Source organism: Jatropha curcas, unplaced genomic scaffold (assembly GCF_041381405.1).
Source record: "Jatropha curcas cultivar XTBG-Jc1 unplaced genomic scaffold, XTBG_Jcur_1.0 HiC_scaffold_105_pilon, whole genome shotgun sequence".
Classification (NCBI taxonomy): Eukaryota; Viridiplantae; Streptophyta; class Magnoliopsida; order Malpighiales; family Euphorbiaceae; genus Jatropha; species Jatropha curcas.
In genome coordinates, this window is record NW_028322359.1 from 17192 (window position 1) to 37229 (window position 20038).

The window sequence follows — 20038 nt, forward strand, 5'->3', positions numbered from 1 at the left end:
TCAATTGAGCAACATGCCGCACTATGAAGCTCCATTAATCGAAGATCCACACCTCCAAATCAAGATCTAAAGTCTCTAACCAAATAAAGTCAAATATCATATCTTTATTCAATAATAAATTCTCATAAAGAATAGACAAAAAAAATTCAAATATGGAGAAAACGCAACAATAGCAAAAAAAAAAAAAAAAAAAAAAGACAGATATGTGATAGGAAAAACAGTTTTGTGTTTATTAAAGTGAATAAAAAATGAAAAGCAAAAAAGATGAAACGAGATAAAAAGTAGAAAGTAGTGAACGCTGTTTAAACTAAAATTAGGTTCAAAAACTAGAGAGAAAAAGAGAGAAGGGAAAGGGAATAAGGTTCTAAATTATTTGTCTAAACAATCAAGTAAAGTTTTAATATACATCATTTCTTATATTTTACTGCATAATTTTTTATTTTAAATATCATTTTTAATAATATTTAAAAAATAATAATTCGTTCACGTATCTAAAATATTCTCTTCAAGACTCTTTTATGTCGTTTATCCCAAAATCATATTTGATTTTTAAATATTTAATATATTATATTTTTAAATATTTAATATATTAGATTTTGAATTTCTTGTTCCTAGTTTCAAATTAAAATTGTATATTCTAATTCTAGTTATATTTATTAACAATATGTCAATTATATCATATTTTTGTCTAATAATTTTTCCATTTTTATTTTATATATATATATATATGTGTGTGTGTGTACAATCTTCTATAATTTTCTCAATTTATATTATTTATAGATTAATTAATGACTTCCAAAGAAGAATGTTGAGAGGTACACAAACTTAATAATCCATCATAAATTTGAATTTTGTTATTTTGTTTAGTTTAATTTCTTTCTGTGGAGGGATCAGTTGACATAATGTTTCTTTATGTAAAATGAGTTGACAGAGAATTTTTTGTTTATTGATTAATCTCGTTATTATGGTTGGTAGGGTTGTAAAAGTAACTGCATTAAGTTTTGACTCTGTATATTTTATTAATCTAATATTGAACCTGGAGTTGGGATTGAATTTGATTTGTTGGTTAAATGAGATAGATTAATGCTAGAACTTCATGGAGAAGCTTAGAAAAACTAAACAATCAGATACAAAGAATATCATCGATTACTAGTTCCATGATTCGAATACACATCAACTCTCGGGCTCCACTATTATATGTTACATTCAAATAGATTTAGATTGGATCAAATCGTTTTTTTTTTTATCTTTTATCTTAATGCAAAAGAGAAAAAGACTTCATGGCTCGTTTAGGAATAACCAATTCATGGGGTGGTTGGAGTATCGCAGGAGGAACTATAATTTATTTATTAAAATATTTAAAATTTGATATCATATTTTTGCAAATTTTATTTTGAAGAAATAAAAGAGAAATAAATAGTTTATGGTTGTCACCAAGCACCTAGTGATAAGAAAAAATATCAATGAAGGTGAGATTAGCGATCAAAATTAGTGTCCGGTCAAAAAAAGGGAAGAAATAGAGATCAAAATTGATGCATTTATGATATATAGAGTAGAGAAATCAAAGAAAAAGATCAATTTTATGAGAGTGGTAGAAAGATTATATAAGAAATTGTAGGTTGAAGATGCTCGTAATTCTGGTAGAGAGACAAAATTGAAAAATTAGATGGTAAAAAAAAGATTTATTTTCCAAATAATGGAAATTAGTTTTACTCTAATATCTCAAGTAATATGATGATCCGCAAATTAAAGAGTATAATATATATTTTTATCTTTAAAAAATAATAAAAAAAAAAGATGGGATACTATTCTTCTAATCCCTGATTTTTTACATAACAAAACAAGCAAAACAAACACTCTACCATATAACACCCAATTCGTACAATTACTGTTGTTGTATAAGTCAATTTATCATTTTTAACATGCAATTGAATTAAAATAAATTTAGCATGGATGCAATACAGATTAGTTACAACACATAAAGTTCGTTGTTTTTATTTTTTTCACAATTTATAACCTACAATATTTTAACATGAAATGGTTATGTTATGTACAAATTGATAATATTAACTAATTAATTAATAGCTCATTGCATGTGTGACGATTCAATAAATGCAAATATTCTAACTAGAATATGAATAAGTTTTTTTTTTTTTAATTACATCTAGATGGATTTAGAAATTAGAATATTTACTCTAAAACAATACCATAATTGGTTAAATATTTGGAAAATAACTATCCATTAATGATTAAGTTTGTCAGATACATATCCGTATAAATGTATCCCACGTAAGGCTAAAAAGAGACAATGCACTCAACTTTTGATCAAAGATGGCAATAATAGCATTTACACGGAAGGGTAAAAGAGACAATGCCCTACTCTCGTCTTCCCATCATTTCACTTCCTTTGAGTGATCTAAATCCGAAAGCACTACTGTATTCTAAATTTCTAAATGTTGAGATGTTCCAAAGAACTCGTGGTTTGTCCGCACTGGAGGTTAACTGGAGCTTCTGTATCCATCCTCGCCTGCAGTTGCTGGAATATTAATTTTCAATTAAATTTTAATTTTATTTAACATCTTCTTGATTTAAAAAAAATCAAAAATTAGAAGGGTTAAATTCAGATGAAATAAAATAGTAAGTAAATAATCTTTGTTTTTCAATTTTATAAAAATAATAGAATTAATTTATACCGATAGAGTTGGTTCATATTAGTTTTTAAAATGTATGTTTAAAGTTTATAATTTTTTATCCATTTATCATATTATACAATATTATTAAGAGACATCATTTTTATTCATTTATCATGTTATATAGTCTCACTTGATTCTTACATGAATTCACATTTATCATGTTACAAGTATGGTGTTTTTTCCATTGTAGGCATGGCCACGAGTTTATTTTGAATCGAAATCGAATCGAAACCAAACTATACTATAGATGAACCGGAACCGAATCGGAGCCGTCGGTTTAAATTTTGAACCGGAGCCAGTGGTTCAAGGGCCGGTTAAGGTTCATGTGAATGTTAAAATCTGAACTTGAACCAGCCCTGAACCGTCGGTTATTCAAACTGAATTTTTTTTTTTTTATTTTCAATTTCCAACTGATTTTCTGCTTCAAAATTATGGAGAGGATTTAGCAAAACTCAAAATTTATTTTATCAACGTCAATTACCCAGACCTATTTATAATTTACTATTATTTATCTACCTTTAATTCTCATCCTAAGTTTCATATAGATATTAATTACCAAATAATTAGACGTTTTACTTAACGAATAAATTAGAAAAAATAAATCAAATAAAGATGCACTATAGATATACAGTTTAGTTTGATAAGTTAGTGAACCGACGAGTAACGAAAACAAATAAATGAATGTAAACTGCATTTTCCAAATTAGAATTCTTATGTAGAATTTTCTTATTATATAGATACTTATAAAGTTTCGGACTGTGAAGACAAAGGCTGGGAGCGCACAATAAGAAAGGCAGTCCTTTGAAAGACAACAAAAAAAACTGTGAGTAGTGTTAGATAATTCGCCTCATCTGCCTGCATTCATGCATTCACGACTAAATGTTATCATGCATTACTGCTATATTGTGATGCACTATTTGTTGATATTAAATAATGTTTGATTACCTGTGATGTGATATTGCTGTGCCTTGTTTGTGTGGAATTGGAATGATGTGGACCACCATGGATTTGTGAGGACGGTCTATGTGATATGGATTCTGAATATGATGTGATATTATTAATAATAATAATATTAATAATGATTTCCTCCCATCCTCGTGCGCGATGCGTCCACCGGCACTAAAATGGAATTCAATCCAGACTACATCTCCTTTGTCGGTTACGACCGATCCCAACATAGGAGTCCTATGTTTCAATTTCCTAAGTTCCGCAATTGATTCCTAAGGCCCAACTTATGCTCTGATACCAACTTTGTCACGACCCATTTCCATGGACCGGACCGGCACTAGGACCTAGGTGGGCTTAAGGCCCCCGAAGCCCATAGTAAGCCTATATTATGCAAATCTCATTTACTATTCATAATTGTGGATACAGGCCCAATAATTTATTTCAATTATGTACCACTAGTACAGTTCATCTACAACCCACTAGAATACAATTGCGGAACTCTACCTGTACATTTACATCATCATTTATTTATCGTTTACAGTCTTCTATACTTATGTCTCAACTCCATAAGATTTTTCTTTCTTCTATTACCTGGAAAAAAAATAGGTAGGCAGGGGTGAGCGCCAAACTCAATGAGTAGGGTTAGATAACCCTCTCACTCCACACAATCATACAGATGCTAAAATATTTTTATTTGTTTATCGATTAAATTTATGATCATGCAGTGTCACACAAATGGCAAAACAACAGCAACCACAATTAGTATCACCTTCATATAATCACATCACGTGGAAATTAGTCAGTGGCACCACCTAAAACCCCAACGAGCCGTCCTCACACATGGCTCGCCCTCTCATACATGTGCACCAGGGAGCCGACCCCCATACGGCCAACTGGTCTAATCCTCATTGACCAGTCCTCTCATTGTTTTTCCATTCTCTTTTTTTAAAAAAAAAATGCCAACAGGAGGCAAACCGGTGGTCTCCATCCAATCTAGATCATCAAGTGCTCACAATAGGAGGCCACCCTGCGGGCTACAAATCAAATCTAGATCATCAGGTGCGCAACAACAAGAAGTCATCCTGTGGTTTTCCATATAATCCATATCATCAAGTGCACACGGGGGCGCCGATCTCCCATTTACCCGGCTGACGGTCAAACTCCATATCATATCATATTCAAAATCCATATCACATAGACCGTCCTCACAAATCCATGGTGGTCCACATCATCCCAATTCCACACAAACAAGGCACAGCAATATCACATCACAGGTAATCAAACATTATTTAATATCAACAAATAGTGCATCACAATATAGCAGTAATGCATGATAACATTTAGTCGTGAATGCATGAATGCAGGCAGATGAGGCGAATTATCTAACACTACTCACAGTTTTTTTTGTTGTCCTTCAAAGGACTGCCTTTCTTATTGTGCGCTCCCAGCCTTTGTCTTCACAGTCCGAAACTTTATAAGTATCTATATAATAAGAAAATTCTACATAAGAATTCTAATTTGGAAATGCAGTTTACATTCATTTATTTGTTTCGTTACTCGTCGGTTCACTAACTTATCAAACTAAACTGTATATCTATAGTGCATCTTTATTTGATTTATTTCTTCTAATTTATTCGTTAAGTAAAACGTCTAATTATTTGGTAATTAATATTTTATGATACTACTAATCAAAATATTTAATATGATTAATAATAATAATATTAATAATGATAATACGATTGATCATATAATATTCATAACGTTAATAACTTTAGTCGGTATTTAATTCACTGAACTATATATAAATTCATTCCTCTTGTTTATTTATTTATTTGTTTATTTATCCCTCTCATAATCTTATTCTATATTTTTAATTTCTATGAATAATTTAATCGCTATAAGTAATTTAGTTTCTAAAATACAATTTATTTTCTACCGACTTTTTGGCAGCATCTCCCCTAAAATTTGGATTATCCACCTGTTAAAATATCAACAGTTTATCTAATAATTTCAAACCACACAGCCCATCCATCGGGCAATTAAGCAAAGACAGGGTCCAGCCGCCGGCAAGCGCCAACAGCACCACACAAGCCAAGGGAGACAGGACAAGAAAGGAGGGGAAACGCCTGAAAGAGCAACACGAAGGGAGAAAGCGAGGAACGACGCACAAGGACCAAGGAAAGGAACCAAGAAGGAACGACAAAGAAAGGAAGGGAAGGAACGAACAGGACTAACAGGAACGGAACGAACCGAATGGACGACAAATGAATAAAAGGAAGGGCATTGAACTAAGACGACTAAATTAAGGAACGGCAAACTAAGTAAACTGAAGTGTAAGTAACTAAGATTATTAACATAACTAAATCAACTAAAATTATTAAAATTAAACTAACTAAATTTAATTAACTATCATTAATAAAATTAAAGTAATTAACTAAAATGTATTTAAATTAATTTATACCCCGATATAATTTTTTTTTTTTTGTTGAATTTCTGCTAGCTTGGTGATCGGAGGCGTGCTGGAGCGGCGGCTAGGCGGTGGCGATGGCGTGACGAGCTGGGTGAGGCGCGGCGCTTGCTCGATCGAAGGCAGAAGGGGCTGTGGTGGCGCGATGAGCTAGAGGAGGAGCTGGCAATGACGCAGACCCAGTTGCAGGGAAGAAGAAGAAAGGGAAAGAAAGAAAGAAAAAGGAAAGAAAGAAAAGAGAGAAGAAGAAGGAAGAAGAAAGAAGGAAGAGAAGAAGAGGAGAAGAGGAGGAGGAGATGAGGTCGACGCAGGAGAGGAAAGGAAGAAGAAGAAGAAAAGAAAAGAAATAAAGTATGTCCAACTTCTAGATGATTCCGGTTCGATCCGAACCGGATCGGTCTGATTCAACGACTCATCTCGATTTTTACTCGATTTGCAGGTTTTTCACATGATTCTCAAGTTATTCATTTGGTTTTCGAAAAATCAATTTGATTTTTGGGTCTGGTTCGACTTATTTTGTTTATTTAGTTCGGTTTCGCAATATTTTCTCTATTACTCAATTATAATACAATATTAATAGTAATGATATTTGATTTTAAGACAATTAATTTATATTGCAGTTACATACATATACATACATTTGTAATCAATTAGTAACTAGAGTCCCATTTTATTTCATCGAAACTTTTTAAGTGTTCTCTAATCGAAATTCCCGAATAATCTGTTTTGGGCTTGGGCCCAACTCAAAAATTTGGGCTCGATTTGAGACTGTGTTACATTTACAGCCCACACTGTCAAAATTCTTATTTTTGATTTAAATTAAATTTGAAAATTTCGAAATAAAAATTCGGGGGTATTACAATCTTCCCCCCTTAAGACAATTCGTCCTCGAATTGAGTCTAGTGGAAAAAGAATGAGAATGGACAGAGAGATAGAATTTCAAAGTCATAGGAATTACTTCAATTTTCAAATGACAGCTCCAGAACCCATATATTGATCGAGGAAAGATGAGTAGAGGTATTCTAGTTGTTCTTCTGTACCAATTACCTTATTTAAAGCAACGTTTTGTTCCATGTTCGCACTACTTGCCCAAGGCTTACAAGAAGCTTCGTCTAAGAGACGCAAGTTTAAGGAAAATTATCTTGTAACCCCTGCTTTTTATAATATCGCAGGACGATTCGAGTCTTATTTACCACAAGTCCTATCTTTCTTATAATATATTTGTTGTATATTAGCGTAATTATTTAAACAGCTCCTTTACTAAGGACATCTCTGCACTATTAGTTATCTTACTCTATAGGGATCTCCACACTTTCTATTTAATCGTCGTCCTTACATCTAACACTTATTCCTTAAATATCTTAACATATATCATTAAAAGTTGACTTTCATAATAACCGCTCATTTCACTTAGGTTGTTTATTAATTCATCTTAATGATAGTAAAGCATACTATTCAACATTCCTTCCACTTAGTTTCTTTATACTACGAATCATGATTTTTCACGATTTATCCGATCACTATCGTTTCACCCTAATATTATTATCTCAATAACAGTTCTTAAGTCCCGACCATAACACTGTCATACAATTCCGACATTACACCATTTAAGTAGACATCACTAACTCAATTTCTTTCACCCAACTCTGCGTCAACTAAATAATTTATTCGTTCCATATAAAAGTTCAGTTATACCTTAATTATGAAATAATCGCAAGGTCCTACTCCACATTTATAATACTTAAGCTAATTGTTTAATTTTCCATCCAAGTTTTAAAATATAGTATCAATTTATCTATCTCACCCTTTTCTTATTTAAGTTTAGCAAGGTATTTATCACTTCCTTAAATTTATTCATTTAACCTTATCAACTCTAGTTTATCAGGTAGCACAATGCCACCTGGTGTTCTTATCTCAACCTCAACTAATATCAACTAATATCTATACATTTCCCTAATGTTAATCACTATTCTGCAAACTTTCCTCTGAAGTGTAATTGTTTAATAATTTATGGGTTGTTTACATCTGCTCCTGTATCAGTTTTCAGATAGCCCACTAATGCAATTTAAGCATTGTCTCACAGAATGATCCAACTTCGAATATTCTTTTTCTTTGCTGCCAGCCATCTTGTCAGGATGTAAATTTATTAATTTTAATATTTATCAACTTCTGGTCACATATTTACATTTGTATTGTCATTAGCATATCTTTTACTCCAAAACGTTCTCTAAAGTAGAATAGGTTTTTCTTATGATTTCGTAATTACCTGGCACATGGTAACGTTTCCACATCAAGTCTCTTTAATTCTGTTGTCACATATTTACTACAGTTAAAAAGGCATAGTACTCAAAAGTTTCTATTTTTTTTTAATATATCTATTTCTAAGTTTCACTGCTTTATATCTCTTTATTCCCAAGTTAATTCTACAGTTCATTTCTGGTTACTGATGTCAAATCTCTTTTTCTTAAGAAAGTTTCTATTCAATGGTTCATTTATAATAATAGTTTGCAACACTAATTATCTCATATCAGACATTTCATCAACTGTCTACTAAAGATTTTTGAGCAAATTAAAAGTCTTGATTTACTAATAGTTATAATAACATTATTTCGCTGATATAAATCATTAGATTAATCGTATATTTCACAAATTCAACTAATGAGTTATCAACTACATGCCTAGGTTGACCATTCTTGGGTAACTGACTATATCTAAAAAATTTTCAAAATAATTTTTTTTTTCCACGTGTAACAATATCAGCATGTCACACACACATAACTTTAAAATTCTTATAATAAATATTTGCATTTACCTTAATGTCATTTAAATACCAATATCAATCGCGGTATAAAAATATTTTTATCAAGTTTGAAAATCAATACCCGCTGTATTTTTGAAAACCTTTTGTTATTTCACAAAAATGAATTGTCTATCTCCACGAGGACAATCCTCAAATCATCAAGTTCCAGTCTTCTGTTACATATTTCATCCCTAAATGATCTTCTTAACCAAGAATATTCTAATATCCATCATTATTATTCCTTTGGCTAGTTCTAGTCTGTCAAATATATTAGTTCACACCTTAATTCAAATTTTTTTTTTCAAAGGTTATTTTTATTTTATTATTAATTATTATTATGAGTATTATTATTATTATTTTTTATTTATTATTTATCTGTTATCTTTATTTGTACTATTAGTATTATTTGTGTATACATATTTCTTACATTTGAGCTTTATTTCTTTCCCAATTTATTTTTATTATTTTTTAATATTTCTTTTTATCCTTCATATCTCTTTAGTGTACCCAACCTCATTTAAGTCTTATCCGTAAAAGAGTTTTAAGGATGGGTACATGAATCTATGGCGTTCCTAAGGTCATTGCTTCTTAGCCTGTCTTTATTCTAATTTAATTTTTAATTTTTTTTTTCAATCTCTACTTCATTATTATGAGTTATCTTTGACTTTTATCCTCTTCCAAATTTTGTTACATTTTGCTTTTATTTTACTTAGCACCTCAATCTAATTTTGTACTTAATGCTTGAAAGCAAATTTTATATACGTTTCTTATAATTAACTTAGATTCACAATTACTACTAGTTTCTTTTTACATAACTCTCTACCTAGATATATCAAATTCCCTTAATTATTAAGTTTTTCCTATAGCATCCACGTTCCTTTCCCATTCATTCCCCCATTTTGTGATTTAAAGTTATTCATCATCTTCTACATTCATTTTATTATAATTAATTCATCAATTTAGTCTAGCCCCACTAAGTATAAGTCTGTTAACGATTCAATTGAATTGCTCAACTTATCATTTTTTTTTCGTAAATTTCTCATATAGATTTATAATAATTCCATGGCTATAATTACTTCTATTATCTATTAGTCAATCTTTTCCATATTAATAAAATTTTTAAATTCAAACCTTTGCCCAATTATTTACTACTTTTAATTCTATATTAAAACACCCAAAATCTTACCTTTCATGCTAATTGTTCAAGGAAGTTTTACCTGCTTCTTTATTCTGTTTAGTTATTTTGCCTCACCTCAATATGACCTATCAGAAATTATGTGTCTTCACATTACTCTTATGGTTAAATTACCCTTTGTCTTTTATATTGCTTTAATAACTCTATTTAACTTCTATATGTCGAGAATTACCCAATCAACACCTATCAACTACCTTTTGTTGTACTTAAACACAATTTATTGTTTCTACGTTTGACTTTATTAATTATTCCAATAAATTTCTATTCTCCTTAATATTCTACTTGAGAAATTTACAAATTCCTCTTTTTACATCCTTAAGTTTTGCCTTGGTTAATTGAGGATTCTTGTCTAGTATGATTATTTATCCTAAATCCTCCCTTTCCTAATTAGATTACAATTTCCACTCTGTAATCCCTAACCGCAAACATTCCTAGAATTTAATCTATATCTTAATTGAAATTTTCTTCAAATTCATATTCTATACCATTTATTATTAATTTATCACTATTATTTTCTGTAGGCCTAATTTAGTCCTCGGGATAGACAATAAATCAAAATTGCAATCGTTGTAGAGACATCGACAGAACAATAAAACTAAACATTAATTGCAAACTTCACAACAAAAACAATTTCCATAAATACTAACACATTTTTTTATATCTATAATTATTCAATAAACTCACTTTCTTATTGTCTTTAAAACTTCTGAATTTCTTTTCTAAACAGTTTCAAGTAATTCACCGAAGCAGTGTCTCATGTTGGATCAAGGTGTACTGGGTGATCAGGCCATTACATCCATTTCCACCTGATTTTGCTTCAAAATTTATGGAGAGGATTTAGCAAAACTCAAAATTATTTTATCAACGTCAGTTACCAGACCTATTTATAATTTACTATTATTTATCTACCTTTAATTCTCATCCTAAGTTTCATATAGATTTCCTCCCATCCTCGTGCGCGATGCGTCACCGGCACTAAAATGGAATTCAATTCCAGACTACCATCTCCTCTTGCTGGTTTACGGACCGGATCCCAACATAGGCTTCCTATGTTTCAATTTCCTCCTAAGATTCCGCAATTCGATTCCTAAGGCCCCAACTTATGCTCTGATACCAACTTTGACACGAACCCATTTCCATGGACCGGACCGGCACTAGGACCTGGGTGGGCTTAAGGCCCCCGAAGCCCGTAGTAAGCCTATGATTATGCAAATCTCATTTACTATTCATAATTGTGGATTACAGGCCCCATACTGTTATTTTCAATTATGTACAACTTAGTACAGTTCTCTACAACCCACTAGCATACAATTCGCGGAACTCTAACCTTGTACATTTACATCAATCATTTATTTATCGTTTACAGTCTTCTATACTTATGTCTCAACTCCATAGGATTTTTCTTCTTCTATTACCTGGAAAAAAATAGGTAGACAGGGGTGAGCGCCAAACTCAATGAGTAGGGTTAGATAACCCCTCCTCACCCACACAAATCATACAGATTGCTAAAATATTTTTATTTGTTTATCGATTAAATTTATGATCATGCAGTGTCACACAAATGGCAATACAACAGCAACCACAATTAGTATCACCTTCATATAATCACATCACGTGGAAATTAGTCAGTGGCACCACCTAAAACCCCAACGAGCCGTCCTCACACATGGCTCGCCCTCTCATACATGTGCACCAGGGAGCCGACCCCCATACGGCCAACTGGTCTAATCCTCACTGACCAGTCCTCTCATTGTTTTTCCATTCTCTCTCTTTTTTAAAAAAAAAAATGCCAACAGGAGGCAACCCGGTGGTCTCCATCCAATCTAGATCATCAAGTGCTCACAACAGGAGGCCACCCTGTGGGCTACAATCAAATCTAGATCATCAGGTGCGCAACAACAAGAAGCCATCCTGTGGTTTTCCATATAATCCATATCATCAGGTGCACACGGGGGGCCGATCTCCCATTTCCCGGCTGACGGTCAAACTCCATATCATATCATATTCAGGATCCATATCACATAGACCGTCCTCACAAATCCATGGTGGTCCACATCATCCCAATTCCACACAAACAAGGCACAGCAATATCACATCACAGGTAATCAAGCATTATTTAATATCAAAATAGTGCATCACAATATAGCAGTAATGCATGATAACATTTAGTCGTGAATGCATGAATGCAGGGATGAGGCGAATTATCTAACACTACTCACAGTTTTTTTTGTTGTCCTTCAAAGGACTGCCTTTCTTATTGTGCGCTCCCAGCCTTTGTCTTCACAGTCCGAAACTTTATAAGTATCTATATAATAAGAAAATTCTACATAAGAATTCTAATTTGGAAAATGCAGTTTACATTCATTTATTTGTTTTCGTTACTCGTCGGTTCACTAACTTATCAAACTAAACTGTATATCTATAGTGCATCTTTATTTGATTTATTTCTTCTAATTTATTCGTTAAGTAAAACGTCTAATTATTTGGTAATTAATATTTTATGATACTACTAATCAAATATTTAATATGATTAATAATAATAAATATAATGATAATACGATTGATCATATAATATTCATAACGTTAATAACTTTAGTCGGTATTTAATTCACTGAACTATATATAAATTCATTCCTCTTGTTTATTTATTTATTTGTTTATTTATCCCTCTCATAATCTTATTCTATATTTTTAATTTCTATGAATAATTTAATCGCTATAAGTAATTTAGTTTCTAAAATACAATTTATTTTCTACCGACTTTTCGGCAGCATCTCCCCTAAAATTTGGATTATCCACCTGTTAAAATATCAACAGTTTATCTAATAATTTCAAACCACACAGCCCATCCATCGGGAATTAATCAAATGACATTTTCCCATCCTCCTTCAATCTCAACATCACCACACAATCCAATTTATACATTACAATAACATTATTTTTAAACTACCTTAATTATATCAACACTAATATTATAAAGCTATTAACTACTCACAATGACCAAATTAAATTAACCAAATTAATTACTACAAATAAAATTAATTTAATTAACTAACATTACTAACATTAACTTAACTAAACTAATTGACTACAAATAATAAAATTAATTTCATTAACTAATACTACTAAATTAATTAACTGCAAATAATAAACTTAATTTAATTAACTAATATTATTAACATTAACTAAATCAACTAAAATTATTAAAATTAAACTAACTAAATTTAATTAACTATCATTAATAAAATTAAATTAATTAACTAAAATGTATTTAAATTAATTTATACCCCGATATATTTTTTTTTTTTGTTGAATTTCTGCTAGCTTGGTGATCGGAGGCGTGCTGGAGCGGCGGCTAGGCGGTGGCGATGGCGTGACGAGCGGGTGAGGCGCGCGCTTGCTCGATCGAAGGCAGAAGGGGCTGTGGTGGCGCGATGAGCTAGAGGAGGAGCTGGCAGTGACGCAGACCCAGTTGCAGGGAAGAAGAAAGGGAAAGAAAGAAAGAAAAAGGAAAGAAAGAAGAAGAAGAAGAAAAAAAGAGGAAGAGAAGAAGAGGAGAAGAGGAGGAGGAGATGAGGTCGACGCAGGAGAGGAAAGGAAGAAGAAGAAAAGAAAAGAAATAAAGTATGTCCAACTTCTAGATGATTCCGGTTCGATCCGAACCGGATCGGTCTGATTCAACGACTCAGCTAGATTTTTACTCGATTTGCAGGTTTTTCACATGATTCTCAGGTTATTCATTTGGTTTTCGAAAAATCAATTTGATTTTCAGGTCCGGTTCGACTTATTTTGTTTATTTAGTTCGGTTTCGCAATATTTTCTCTATTTACTCAATTATAATACAATATTAATAGTAATGATATTTGATTTTAAGACAATTAATTTATTGCAGTTACATACATATACATACATTTGTAATCAATTAGTAACTAGAGTCCCATTTTATTTCATCGAAACTTTTTAAGTGTTCTCTAATCGAAATTCCCGAATAATCTGTTTTTGGGCTTGGGCCCAACTCAAAAATTTGGGCTCGATTTGAGACTGTGTTACATTTACAGCCCACACAGTCAAAATTTCTTATTTTTGATTTAAATTAAATTTGAAAATTTCGAAAATAAAATTCGGTGATTTTAAATTAAATTTATTGTAAAATAAATTCGAAAATAAAAATTCTAAATCTGTTTTATAATATTTTATTTCTTTTAATTATGAAAGTTATGAATAAAGTTTGTGAAATTTTTAAATTAAAATATAGTTTTTTATTTTTATCAAGTGAATGCATTTTCCATTTTCTGTTTTCTAGTTTTCATTTTCTAAGAATACAACCATAATTTCTTCAAACTTGGTAATCTTTCTATAGTTGTATATTAGTTTTTGAGTTATTACTCCCTCCGTCGACCTTTCCTTTTTGGTTTTTCCCAAAATATAGTCCACTTTTTTTTTAAAAAAAATTATAAGTAATCCTTAAATTTTTGTTATACTCTTATTAAATTTTATCTTATTTTCAATAACTGTCTTTAATTCTTACTTATTATTTCAATATAATAATTACTTATGTGTTATTTAAGATGATATAATAGGAAAGTTATATGAATAAAATTGCCCTTTAACTATAATAATTGTTATTTTCTTAATCTGTGTGAAAATAGAAAGTAGAATATATTTTTGGGACGGAGGGAGTACTAAGCAAACTCAACAAATGTCTATTTTCAGTTTTCCATACTTAATTGTGGTGTACTAATTGATTTCGCATTCCTAACCTCACAATTTTAGAAACTCTACTATTATTCAACAAAAACTTTCATTTTATTTTTCAAAATAGTTTGACATTGTCGTTGATATCAGTTATTTTACATTAAGATCAAGAATTTTTTTAGAAAATGAATAATATGTTAGGATTAGACATGCCAAATGAATATAGTTATGGACCAAGCTAATAAAAATAGAAATTTTTTAAATATTATTCTCATTTTATTCTTTTTTTTTTCTTTCAGTGTATAGTCAGAAATACCGACCTTTAGGGATGGAGCTACAACAAACTAAAGTGGGGTCAATTGGTCCCACTCATATTTAAAAAAAAAGTTATAAATTTGGGTTGAAATGATAAAAAAAAAATTAAAAAGTACATAATAAGTGAAAAATTTAGAGTTTTTAATCTAATTGATCCCACTAAAAAATGAAATTAAGACCCCACTAAAAAATATCTCTAGCTCTGTCACTGCCTACATTTCATTATAAATTTATTTTTCATTGATTTAGTCTATAATAACACCCTAAATCGGTTTAAGTCACTCGATCCTAATATGCTTTTATAATATAGTTAGGTCTAGACTAATTTTGAAAAGATACCTATTGTCAAATAACCATTAGTAAATAACCAAAGGTTAAACTTGTCATGTGGTTATCTTACCTTTTTATGATAAATAATAACAAAATAATAACAATGATAAATAATACCTCGATGTCAACCATTGCATGGATTTTATTGAAAGATAAATTTAGGCTTCTATGCTCCTTGAAATGGTGGAAAAGAGACATGTTCAGATGCCAAATGTTTTCATTTTTCCCATAGATTGTCGAGGGAGAGATCAATCACGTGAGCTGTGGTGGAGTTGCAGGTGACTCTCTCCCATTCACAACAATCATTCTTTGCCTCATCAATCATGAAGGGAGAATTGGAAACTTGGAACCATACTCATCGGATTGAAGGAGACGCCTTGAATTGTAAGAGAGCTAATCTCTCTTCTTCAAAGCAACCATTATTTCCTCGGATTTGAACCCAAAAGATCAAACACAACAGTAAGCACTTCAATATTAACAAGCACAACTCCATTTACAATGCAATGTTCACTCCGACCACGCGAGTTATTTATATTCAAAGCGTTCATTGCCTTTGTGAAAGTGGGTCACTATATAAAACTATTCCTAGTTCTTTTTTTTTTTTTTTTTAATTTATAACATTTTATAATTTTTAAAATATAATGAAAAAATTTATGAATCTAAACGAGATTAGTCCCATATCCAAATAAAAAATATGAAAATACTCAAAAAGAGTAAATGCAAAATTAATTTTTTATTGTTTTTATTAAAAGTGAATGTTGATACTCTAAATATAAATTATTTGAATATCCACATAAAATTTATGGGTAAACCCAATGTAAATGATGTCAATGATGATATTATACCAAATGAAAATATACTTATGTATATCAAGAGAAAAATAAAAAATTTAGTTAGTATTTATTCTATTTATTTTTAATCCTGTTTGAATAGGAAGCGCCAAAGTACTTTAACATGATTAGATTATGACGAAATATCTAAATTTAACCCTCAACTTTTCTACTTTAATTTTATGATACTCTCAAATTTTATTTTAGACTAATTATAAATTTGGTGTCTGGACTTTATAAAATATTTTATTTTGGTATCTCAATAGAAAACGTTTACAATCAAGTTTTCAAACTCATTAAAAATTTTCAATCAAATATCACCTGTTTACATAATATGCTGGAATTATATTTAAAATTTGTGGGGCCCACCTAGCTTTTAAGAATGTGCTTATTAGGATCCAAGTAGGAAAACCACGTCGGATTAATGTGATATAAACATCATTAGTAGTAGTGTACTTACTAATTTGCCCTTATTAGATGTTGTTGGGAGAAAGGGACGAGGAAATAGAAGTGTCGACTAGGTATTCTTTGAAATTCCTTTAGAACACAGAAAGAACAAAGGAGTTGGTATTCTCTTAATGAACAAACTATATTCACTTCGAAATCATCATTGGGAAAGGGAGAATACATTTTAAAAGAACGATCGAGTTGGTAAGGGTCGAGGATTTGAAATGCTTTAATACAAGTTAGGTCTCAGACTTACGAGCAATCATGATTTTTTTTTTTATTCGAAGCATGACATAGTCCTTCTAGATTTTGGGTTTTCTTCGTGTGGTATCTATTATGCGTGAAATGTGAGTTGGTTTAAGGTTGCGATTATTTTCCTTGGTTTTATGTATTATTGTTTTTCTTTTAAACTGGATGCAAGACAGTTTATTTAGGTGTTGATTTGTGATTGTTTACTATCTATTATGCATGAATAATACTAACCCTTTTGGATTTGTTTGAATGAAAATTTTTATTACTGAGATATAGAATCAAGGAACAGAAAGTTGATGCTTTAAGATGTGAATTTTTTATTGGCTTTTGTTTACTTTTTATTTGCTTTTTGACTTTGAAATAATTCCAAAATATATATAATTTAGATAATGCAGCATGATTTTGATTATTTTATACCGTAGGATGGCATTATCTGTGATTTATGTGTATTATGGTGGCATTTTCATGAATGATGAGAAGTGTCCCTAAGGAATATGTGGGTGAGGGTTTCATGGAGGTGGAGGCCGATATTGGTAATTTCCCACTGAAAACTTGTGTTCACAATATCCAAAAAAGGATAGAAATTAAATTAGAGCACTTCATACAAATGCATTTTAAAAGAGTTGAGGACAACTTTACATGCGGGTTTAGGACTATTTGGAATGGGTCCATTGTAGATATGCATAGCCATGCCCACCAGTTTAGTTCGAACGGAATCGAACCGAAACTGAACCATATTGTAGACGAACCATAACTGGATCGAAATCGGCGATTCAAAATTTTTTGGTAGTTCAAGGGCCAGTTAAGGTTCATGTGAATGTTAAAATATGAATCTAAATTGGCCCAAAATCGACGGTTTCGAATCGAAAATTTTCTATTTTTATTTTTAAAATGATAATCACTTAGCCTATTTTATACATCTCTAAAAGTCTCAATAATATTTTACCACATAATATACTTTATTTAAATTTTTTTTTTAAAATGTACTTTACTTAAAAGTCTCTAAAAGTTCAAAATCTATTAGAATCGATTTAAAATATATATATATATGTAACGTCCCATTTTTCTATTGAATCGAATCGTTGCTTAGAGTCGAGTCGGGCTGATCCAAAACCCGGTTCGAGCCATTAGATTCTAGAGTGGGCTAGAATGGGATGAAATTGAAATAAGGAAAAGAAGTGGACTTACTTGAAGGAAACAAAAAGATCAAAGTATAAGGATTAGGACTTAATTTCACTAAAGTATAAAGTTGAGGTATTGAGTTGTACCATGTTGACACTTGAGGTACCATTTGGTAATTTTCACATAAAATCAATGACATTCTAGAGACTACCCGTGGATTCCATTTCATTTTCATTTCTTCATCCTTATCTTCATCTTCTTCCTCTACTTTCCTCTTACACTTTCTTTTCTCCATCACGTTTAATGGTGGGGAAGATTTTAATGGGAGTTACGCATTAATTCAACTTCTATTCTATCCAAGTAAGTAAACCTTCTTGAATTTCATACTTGACTCATTTGGTGATATTGTTAGATAATTTATAAGAACTCTATTGTATAGGAGAGGTGAGCCAAAAGTAGAAGGAAGCTAAAAGAAGAGCTTAAGCTTATTGGCGTAAAGGTGTGCTATCTCTTTTAGTTTAATCAATTTCCTTGCATGAGAATTTGTGTCGTGTGTTGATAATGAGAAAATATGTTGTTGAATGTTGAGTAAGAAGACTGAAAATGGTGAAAAAGCATGAGATGAAATGAATAAATGAAGTAGATATTGAGTTTTTGCTGAAACAAGTTTTGCTGGAAAAGTTACCAGTAACTTCACCTTGATTTTTACCCCATTTAACGATGGAATTAGGAATTATCATAGAAGAGTTATTTGTTCCTCTATGTGTTAGCTTTACATGGGTTTTTGAATCATTCAAATCGGAGTTGTATATTGAGAGATATGGTCAAAAGAGTACAGACTGTGCAGGCTGGAAAACGCGCGCGCGCGAATTGCATGAAGAGCTCGCGATCGCGACTTTCATTTGCGCGCTCGCGGACTTTCACCTGAAACTCTCTGACTCTCATTTGGTGCTTTACGCGCTCGCGATTTTGCACTTCGCGCTCGCGACTTAGCCCTTGGCCTGTAAGCGCTCGCGACCTTCCTCGCGCGCTCGCGAAGTTGGCCTGGGAACTCACTGTCTCTCATTTTGCACTCTACGCGCTCGCGACTTTCAAGTGCGCGCTCGCGACTTGTGCCCGATAACACACAGACTCTCATTTTTTGCATCTCGCGCTCGCGACTTTGAAAGACGCGCTCACGACATGTGTTTTCATGCACTTTTGGACTTCTTTTCAATGCAATTGTATTCCTTTGCTTCACTTATATGCCTCCAATCATTTTAACACAAAAATACAACATTAAATCATGTATCAAAACAACATGCAAGCATGCAAATGATGTGAAATGAGGTAAACACAACTTGTAATTGTATTCTATGCAATTGTGAAATGATGTAAAATGGTGTATGAAGTTACGAATTCTATGTAATTGTATTCTTTTCTCAACTTGTATGTCTTCAACCATTTTAAAACAAAAAGACAACATGAACACATGTATAAACACAAAATGCAAGCATGCAAATGGTGTGAAAATAACATGACACAAGCATGCAAGTTATGACACAGTTATTTTGCTTATTGTCATTCCATTAATATGCTCCATTGAGGTTAGGTAGAAACCATGTAGATAAGGCTATGTCCCGACATAGAATAGCAGATCTGCGCCCCATACAGTTTGGTACTCCGGCTACAGGCCGTTGAGTGGATATGATTATACAGGCCATAGCAGCCAAGCATACAGTTTCATCCAGTTTCATACAGTTTCTCTTATCACTTCGGTTTCACTATAACCTTATGGAGCTATACAGTTATATCGACTATAAATTGCATAAGCATACAGTATACTAAACAGCAAGAAAGATCATTAAGGGAAAATGAAAGTATCATGATATGTGTGCTTACATTCCATATGTGAGTAAATGTTTATTTCTACATATGTATGTGCTTATATGTTTCTTCATTCAT

The 20038-nt window shown here is 31.5% G+C and overlaps 2 long non-coding RNA genes across 2 annotated transcripts; both read right to left on the bottom strand.

Moving 5' to 3' along the window:
- Positions 1–3724: 3724 nt before the first annotated feature.
- On the bottom strand, positions 3725–6327 carry LOC149492127 (uncharacterized). The gene is made up of 3 exons (XR_016319125.1): positions 6103–6327; positions 5038–5123; positions 3725–4232 (listed from the first exon to the last, which is right to left on the bottom strand). It is a non-coding gene; the product is annotated as an uncharacterized LOC149492127 (long non-coding RNA).
- Positions 6328–12320: 5993 nt separating this feature from the next.
- Positions 12321–13488, bottom strand: LOC149492128 (uncharacterized). The gene is made up of 2 exons (XR_016319126.1): positions 13391–13488; positions 12321–12408 (listed from the first exon to the last, which is right to left on the bottom strand). It is a non-coding gene; the product is annotated as an uncharacterized LOC149492128 (long non-coding RNA).
- Positions 13489–20038: the final 6550 nt, after the last annotated feature.